Here is an 8867-nt window from a genome sequence, read left to right on the forward strand (position 1 = left end):
ATGGAAAAAGGTATGTGACATAGTCACCCACAATGGTAACAAAGCAGCCTTTACACTTAAGCATGCTCGTGTGTGGCATTATAACACTACACACGTCGTGCAAAAATTGACGTTTTATATCGACACAATTGAATGGGGTATAAGTTTTTAAAATGTTGGTATAAGCATGGAAATAAGCATCAAAATTGTATCATCCTTGTAAGCATCAGTATTTAAGCGTCGATATATGCATCAAAATAATCACTTGTATACACATCGATATACACATTGCTATTTAAAGACTATACTGATGCATATTTCGACACTCATACAGACGCTTATATCAACCCCTATACATGCACATTTTTTTGAGCAGAGAGGGTTGGCATACCAATGTTGCATGTATTGCAGCACCAAATACCAATCCTCTCTGCTCAAAAGGAAAGTGAAAAAGAAATCGCACTCCACTTGATGAATAGTGACCACCTTGCATTGCATTGTGATATATCGACATGGTGTCATAAAACAATAAAACAAAATTGAGCACATAACCATAAAGATGAATCAAAGCCATAACCATTGTAAAAAACAAAACAATAGCCATAACAATAACCATTACCATTGTCAAAGCCATAACCATAAGCATAACCATTGTCAAAGGCATAACCATAACCATAACCATAACCATAACCATAACCATAACCATAACCATAACCATAACCATAACCATAACCATAACCATAACCATAACCATAGCCATAGCCATAGCCATAACCATAGCCATAGCCATAGCCATAACCATAACCATAACCACAACCAAATCCATAACCATAACCACAACCACAACCACAACCACAACCATATCCAATCCATAACCATAACCGTAGTCATAACCATAACCATAGTCATAACCAAAACCATAACCACAACCATAACCATAACCAAAACCATAACCATAACCACAACCACAACCAAAATCATAACTATAACCATAACCACAACCAAATCATAACTATAACCATGATCATAATCATAACCTAACTGTGAGCTTGATCTGTGTCATAACTAAATGTAAAACCATAATTTAGTTTACAAATCATAAATTGATCCACAACCAAAAAAATAACCATAACCATGGCCTTGATTTTTTGTCCTATTCAAAAGTATACAAAACCATACTCAATAATAAGTGTACATGAACCATAATCATTGGTAAATTATAAACTATACTCATGAGGTTTAGGGTAATGCCTCCTAGTCGAGGCCTCTTCCTCATCCTGAATTTGGTACAAAAAATGCTGACAATGCATGTTTGTATCCATGCTTTTCTTCTCGAGAAGTTGGAGGATTCTTCATGGAAAGTTCATGCAAGATAAATACTTAAACATAAGATAAATATTAGAATAGCATATGAGAGCGCCAAATTTAGATAGTATATGACATTTACAAACTCATGGCAAAAAGTTATCGTAGTCTCCACTCCCACGATGTGATGATGCAACATACTCTAGTTATATCTCAATGCTACTTAAACCTATCAGGATGATCTCGTGCCTCTCACACAATCCCCCCCCCCCCCCCCCCCCCCCCCCCCCCACTCCTCAGAATTCAAGAATGTCAACGTTGGTTCATTGTTCTTGTACATGTCTCTTGCCTCTGATCAACAATGTGACGTCATCGTAATCACCACGCTCATGATCTAGTCATTGAGACTAGATTGTACCCACCTGTTGGCTGTACTCTCTATGAACGGCCTCAATAATGTATTCTTCCTCTCTAGATCTTGAGCACCCCAATGCTCTATCACAGAGTGACCAAACTAAAAGGTACATAGCTGTCAAATCCTCTGTTGCATGGCTTATCTAGCTCTATCCATAATAATTGCCCCATCTTGGTCTGGTACACCTTGCTAGGTTCATGGTCATGTGATCATTAAGGTGTACGTGGTGTGCCAAGTGGTGTTCTCTCTACTGAAGAGAGAGGTGGATGATCTCTCGGTGGTGTGGAAGCATCATGAGACCTAAGACCACTAATATTGGCATCTCTAATAACATCTCACCCAATAGGAGTCTTGAATGAAGATATGGTTTTCTACACTTGTTGCTATACGTCCATGGAGATTTTGGAATAGCATACTTTCCATTGGGCTTAAGTTTAGCGGACCCACATCTCTAGCATTCATCCCCCCTCAGCTTGTAGGTTGTCTCTTTGGGCATGGATATCCCTTTTTCCAGCAATGCCCCTCCCCCACATTCTTTAAAATATGCATTGGGTGGAGCAAATGATTGATAAGTAAGTGTTGGACGGATACGCCGCGACAGACGTCAGCACAGCGAGAACTCACCTAACATATAATGTTAGCTAAGGACGAAGCTCGACCCGCAGGTGCGTGGAAGGAAGCATAAGGTGTCAACCTACACCCCAACCTACACTCGACCGACTCCTAACTAATTCTTACAGAGGTCTCTACCAATTGTCTAAGTCACAGCCTTCCAGAGTGCATAAGAGGAAACTTCCTACAATGCTTTCTAGAGCCGAACACCCATCAAACAATCTCGAAACACCATAGAACTTGAAGGAGACCCTCTTAATACCAATAGGTCGCTCTCCCTAAGGTCTATGAACCAAAACCCCACCCCAAAACACCCGGTGCAAAATCACGTAGGATGTCTGGCTGAAATTTGCAGGTCTTCGTTTTCGAGATCTAAAGTGCATAATGTGTAGTTCTACTCAATGTGAACGCGTGGATATGCTGCAATGAAAAATCGGACAACGTATGCTCACCAAATCACCAGATGAAGCTCGTAGAAGGAGCTCGCAAAACCGGACCGTACGCGCGCAATGTAGGTATCGACGTGTAGCTCTCGTTGGGGGCAACACGCTGCACTTCTCCGCACTCGATTCCGACCACCGGTGCACACGTAGCATCAAGATGAAGCTCACACTCTCTCTCGTACACAGTACGCTCACTCACAGACTTCAAAACTTGTGTTTAAAATGACAAAAGGTTTTTTCATTAAGGTCAAAAAGTGGTATATATACCTTAAATTTCTCAAACCCTAAAGTTCCAAATCAACCATCTACTCAATCTAACTATCAAAACTGGGATACAATCTGGAAACTTCTGTAAGCCCCAATATTTACAAGGTGAAAAATCAGGTTTCCTCAATAAATGAATAATTACAAAAAATGATAATCTTCCGAGTAGTTAGTTTCCGTGGGGTGTGCCCAGCTTCTAACACCCTCCCCCTCCTTGCTCATGTCGTCCCCAACATGGCCGCTGATCTGCTTCTTCATCGTATGGTTTCACACATCTTGATCAGTGATTCGTATCTTGCATGTAGACTCATCATTGTTGGGCCGAAAATATCAATGTTTATTGTGAAGAAGCCGGTGTAGAACGCTTCTTCAAAGGCCTGGAGGTGATAGGATGGTAGAAACATTATCCTTTGATACAACGCATGTATCACCTCCTTGGAAGGCTGACCAGACAGATCATAAGCGCATCTGTAAGTATCTTGGAAGAAGAAGATACTGTCTGTCACCTGGCCTGGATTGAATGTCTCAAATACTGCTAAAAGGGTTTTGCAGATTTTCTTCATCATGATGCACGTAAGGTCAGGTGAGCCAGTGAACAATTTGATGGCGCCCGTTAGGGTTTTCACCATGTATTGGACACTTATTCTCTCACCTGCCTTCAAGCCCGGTAGCTTAGGGTAATTCAGCCGAGTGGGTTGGCTCCTTTGTAAGATCTCCTGGGCTTTCCACGTCCTGATCCTTGGTAGAGGACAAAAGCTGAGGTTGTCTCTTATGTTTTTCGGTGCCTCTACCAAGTGGATTAGGTATTGTGGGTACTTTGTGAGCCAAGCCTTCCTCCATTTGGGCTGAGAGTCAACTATTAGCCTAACCCCTTCTGGATGGGAGATATCTGCGTTGTAGAGTGGCACGGTCGGCTCTTCTCTAATCCTCTTATTGATGGTGGCGGCTTCATATTTCAACAATGGATATGGGAGAGAGGGTTGAAGCCATTCGCGCCTGAGGTTGCTGACGTCAATCTTCTGGATGGTCATGGACTTGAAAACCCTCTGCTCCCACTCCAAGGCTTCCTTTGTTGTCTCTCTGATCTCCACCTCTATTGCCTTACGCAGCTTTTCTTCCTCCTCCTGTGTCAGATCTTGTGGCTCTTGAGAGGATCCTTCTAGGATTTCCTCTTGCATAGGTGTGTCCACCGGATCTGCCACATTTTCTTAATCAATGCCTTCATTGGCCGCTGACCCTGTGCCCTCTTGCTCTCCGGCTTGCTATCCTCTCAGCTCCTCAATCTGCTTTAGGAGTTTCTGTTTTTCTGTTTCAGCTTCTTCGCCCATATTTACGAGGAGGTCGTTCAATTCGGCGTTTATCTTCTCCGCCTCCTCGAGCTTTCTTTTGATACTTTCTAATTCCTCTTGCAGGGCTTTTCGTTCTTCTTCCATTCGTGTTTGCATGACAATAGACCCTTCTGCCATCATCAATCTTTGTCATCACCACATCCCAGTCATTGGAGGGCGGGTGCAGATCCACTGTATCTGTGGCCATTTATTTTAGTTCTACTAGCCTCATGCTTTGCATTTGTTCCTTAGGCCCTGTGCTTGCCAAGTCGAATGCGAATGTGGCAGCCTCTTCTTTCGTGTATCCTGCTGCTAGCAGGTCCAAAAATGTGTTATATGAATCATTTGGCTCTTGTTGCCCACTTCGAGGCTTAGCCTCTTCCTTTGGTTCCGGCTCCTGGCTCTGCTCTTGCTTCGCCTCTTCTCGTTCTTCGGGTTTTTCTTCAGCCTTTGTATCTTCTTGTGGAGGCCTGCTAGGAGGTGGTGAGGGTGGTGGTGAGGGCTGTGGGCTGGCCGGTAGAGATGTAGGCTTTTTCTTTAGATCTCGGTTTGCCTTTGTTTTTCTTTCTCTCTCTTGGCTCTCTTGCTCGTCTAGCAGTTTCTGCCGTATTTGCTCCACTTCCTCCTCTGTGAAAGGTACATGCGGGATATTTTCTGATGTGGCATCAAGAATCTCAAAATTTTTAATGTAATCTTCGAATCTATCCCTTTGCACACTTCCGGATGATCCAGACATTGCTTCTAGAGACGGCTTCCAGAGTTCATTCAAATCACCTTTAAGGGCTCTCTCTGCTCTGAAGCTCTCCATTAGCCGCTCTAATCTTGCCGCTTTTTGTGTCTTTGTCTCTTTCACCGGCACTTAGGCAAACTCTTTCTTTCCTTTCTTTTGCTCTGGCTGCTCCTCTTGAACCGGCTCCAGCCGTCTTTTCAATCTTGTAGCAACCCTTGGTGCTCTTTGTGGCTGGTCTTCTTTGTCTTCTTTGAGCCTCAGCCAGTCATTCTGAGACGGGGGGTTAGGCCATCTTCCTTTTGCATGTAATGCCCCATAAATCACCTTAGTGATTATTTCTCCTGGCACAATATACGTTGGCTTCTTGTTACCCATCTTCACTAGGTTGTCATGTATATATGCTGCATAATTGATTATCTTTGGAGTGCTCTTCATCATTGCCCAAGTGAATGTCGTGGCAATTGCATGTAATGCCCCATAAATCACCTTAGTGATTAGTTCTCCTGGCACAATATACGTTGGCTTCTTATTACCCATCTTCACTAGGTTGTCATGTATATATGCTGCATAATTGATTATCTTTGGAGTGCTCTTCATCATTGCCCAAGTGAATGTCGTGGCAATTGCACTTGGTGGCATTCTGTACTTTTGTGGCCTCTTCGTACACATATGGAAGTTATGGTTGTACAACTGACTCATGATTGCCACTCTTGGGTTGGCAATATCTTCAAAGGTGTAGTTTCCTTTCTTCTCATTGTACACCTTGACATCATCCCTTCTTTTAGTTACACTATCCGCCTTGTTGGAGAGGTCTAGTGCATTTGCTACGATTTGCTCAGTGATGATTATTTTTGTTTCTGGTCTGCCTTGTAGATCTGTTACTTTGGCCACTCCATCCTCTTTGATGGTCGTCACAAACTCCCAGACTCTCTTTATGTCAACCCCTGCCGGCACTGCTTCAAAATAGTTGTGGAGATCAATCTTCTCCAAGTACCCGGCCATTTTGCTTCTTACGAACTCATTGAGTTCTCGCGGCAGCATTGGTAGCTCGATCACATTCCCTTCAGTGTCTTTGAATACTCCTTGGTAGATCTTTAGGTCGTTGGACTCTAATAGATCTTCTTGGATCCATGTGTTGGTGGGCTTTAGTGTTCCTTCTGGTAGACGAAGGGCTCCACTTCTCCTAGGTAATCCTTAATGGTCATTCTTTTCTTCTTTGCCGGTGACTTCGCAGCTGCCATAGATCCTGTTGCACTCAGTAATCCGAAGTTAGTGTTTTTTCCATATTAGTTGAGAAACTGAGCTTTAACTATCCAAATGACTTGAAAATTGAAAATAAAGCTTAAAAGGAACTTGTGAAACTGTGCATGTGCTCATAGTGCAAATCTGGCCAAAATTTTCCATTTAGACATCCTACGCGTAGGATGTCTTTTTCATCAGGATTGGTTGATACTTGACATGCTGGTAGTGCATGACTTATGGAACATGGCTATGTGCTTGGATATGGATTTGGGCATCAAAAAGTGGATTTTTTGGCTGATTCAGGCTTTAGGTCACAAATTGGGTAGAAAGTCCATAACAAGTAGCAATTGATGTCCAATTGGGTTGAAAATTGGTATATGGGCTCGTTGCACCATGGTATTGTCTCCCATGATGTCACTCTTTGCACAGAAGGTCCAAATTATGCTAGAGACATCCTACGCGTAGGATGTCTATTTCATCAAAATGACATGAGATTTGTCCTGTGGGTAGTCCTTGGCCTATGAAACATGGCTATGCTCTTGGATTTGGATTTGGACAAGGATTGATGCTTGTAAGAGCCTGTGTAGTATTTTGGGCCTCAAAAAGTGTATCTTGAAGGTGTTGGGGGTAAAAAATGATTAGAATGGCTTCAAAATTGATATATGAGCTCTTGATGATGAGGTGATTGGATCTGGAATGGACAAACATCCTCTGTAGGCCAAAAATGTCAAATAGACATCCTACCTACTTCACCAATTTTTGCTTCTGACCACACAGATTGGTTGGTGATGTGTTGGTGAATGTGTTGTGCAAGTTTCATGTGATTTGGACAAGATTTGGTAGGTCTATGGCCCATTATTGCCTCTATGCCCTAACTTTGCGTTTTTTCATGCATATGAGGTCAATTTTGGTCCAAATGTGATGAGACTTGGTGGATAGCATGTAAAGGTCATTCAGAAAATGTGTATGATGAAAAATGTTGGGATCTGTGCCCAGAGATGCCCTTGAGACATCCTACGCGTAGGATGTCTCCTGATGATTTTTTCATGGATTGTGCCCCTAGTGCTTACCCTTGGTCCCCCTGAGTCCCTTTTAAGCCTAATTTCAACAAAAAAGTCAAATGGATAGAAATTAACTCCTTGTGTGGACTTCAGAGCCTCCGAGCCGTTTTCTGACTTTTGGAGTACTTTTTGGCAATGAAATTTCTTGATGTTGGTCTCCATAGCTTCCCGATCCCTTGGAGATCCTTACCGTATGGTTTTTGTCGACTTTGGCTTCACCGGAGCTTCATTTGGCAATTTGTCGCTCTAGAAGCACCCGTGGTTGCGTTTACATGTCTTCGATGATTTGTGGTGGTCTACCACCATAGGACTTGGTTGTTGATGGTCTAAGAAAGCCGCTCGTGAAGTTTGGTGGCAAATGGGCATGCGGTATGGCCGTGAGAGCAATTTGACGCTTTGTTTGTCTGATGCCGTTTCTGAAGTTTAGTGCCGCTTCGGGTCACTTTTTGGTCATGTGGACCACATAGACTTGTCGAGCATGTCGAGATGCTCCTACCCATGAAATTTGGTAGCATTTGGGCGCCTTTTCGCCGATTTCTCATTTGGTGGCCTCTTGCGGGATTCTAGGAATTAGGGTTTTTCCCGATGGTTTTCTACTGCCTTTGGACATCCAGGACTGGTCTCCTACGATAGGGTAAGCAACTGATGAAGTCTCGTTGCTTTTGGGTTAGCCATTAGGTCGTCGTCTCTACTTGTAGGTCTCTACCGCCCGCTTTGTGTGTGATCCCTACGCTAGTTTTTGCGACATAATGACAAACATGCGCGAAAAGCTCAAGGTGGTGAACCTACCTCTCATGTCTGAAGCTCGTCGGGTAGTCGTGCACGTCGTAGAAGCTACTGGAAGGTCCGTCCGCTCTAGGTGGCAGAAGCTCTCTCCACAAGGTCAATAGTGAAAATGAGCTAAAAATGAGGTGAAAATTTCTTATAATAGAGGTCCCGAACCACTTTTCATGAAATTTGACAGTGCTCCTATCTTCTTGCGAGATGCGGTTTAGGCTCAAAAATTTCTTGATTTGGACTCCATTTGACATGTTTACCAAAAATTTGGCATTTCGGTCAAAACCTGGCCAAAACACGCTTTCCGCTCCAGTCTCATAATTGCACCCCCACTGTACCATAGGTTGTCCTATAGTCACTGATCATCCTCCTTTTTTTTGTTTTCATTACAACCGTTTTTCACCCGCTTTTTGTATTTTTGAAGTTTTTCTGTCGAAAATTAGTAAAATTAAAAGAAAAATAGCAAATCAAACCCAGAAAATCCCCAAAAATCATAATAAATCACAAACATCTTCGCAAAACATTATATACACTCACATGCAATTTTTATGGCCGGATTTCTCCGTTTTACTAATATTTTGCCCGAAAAATAGCTATTTCTACTTATATACACACACCTAGGGGGTTGATTTGGCGTTTGGCCCCATATACCTATAGATACATGCTGTATAAGGGCATGTGTACTTGGGTTAGTCCAAAAAAAATTTCAAT

The sequence above is a fragment of the Adiantum capillus-veneris genome, chromosome 30, assembly GCF_014529385.1.
Source record: "Adiantum capillus-veneris isolate H3 chromosome 30, ASM1452938v2, whole genome shotgun sequence".
In the NCBI taxonomy this organism is placed as follows: Eukaryota; Viridiplantae; Streptophyta; class Polypodiopsida; order Polypodiales; family Pteridaceae; genus Adiantum; species Adiantum capillus-veneris.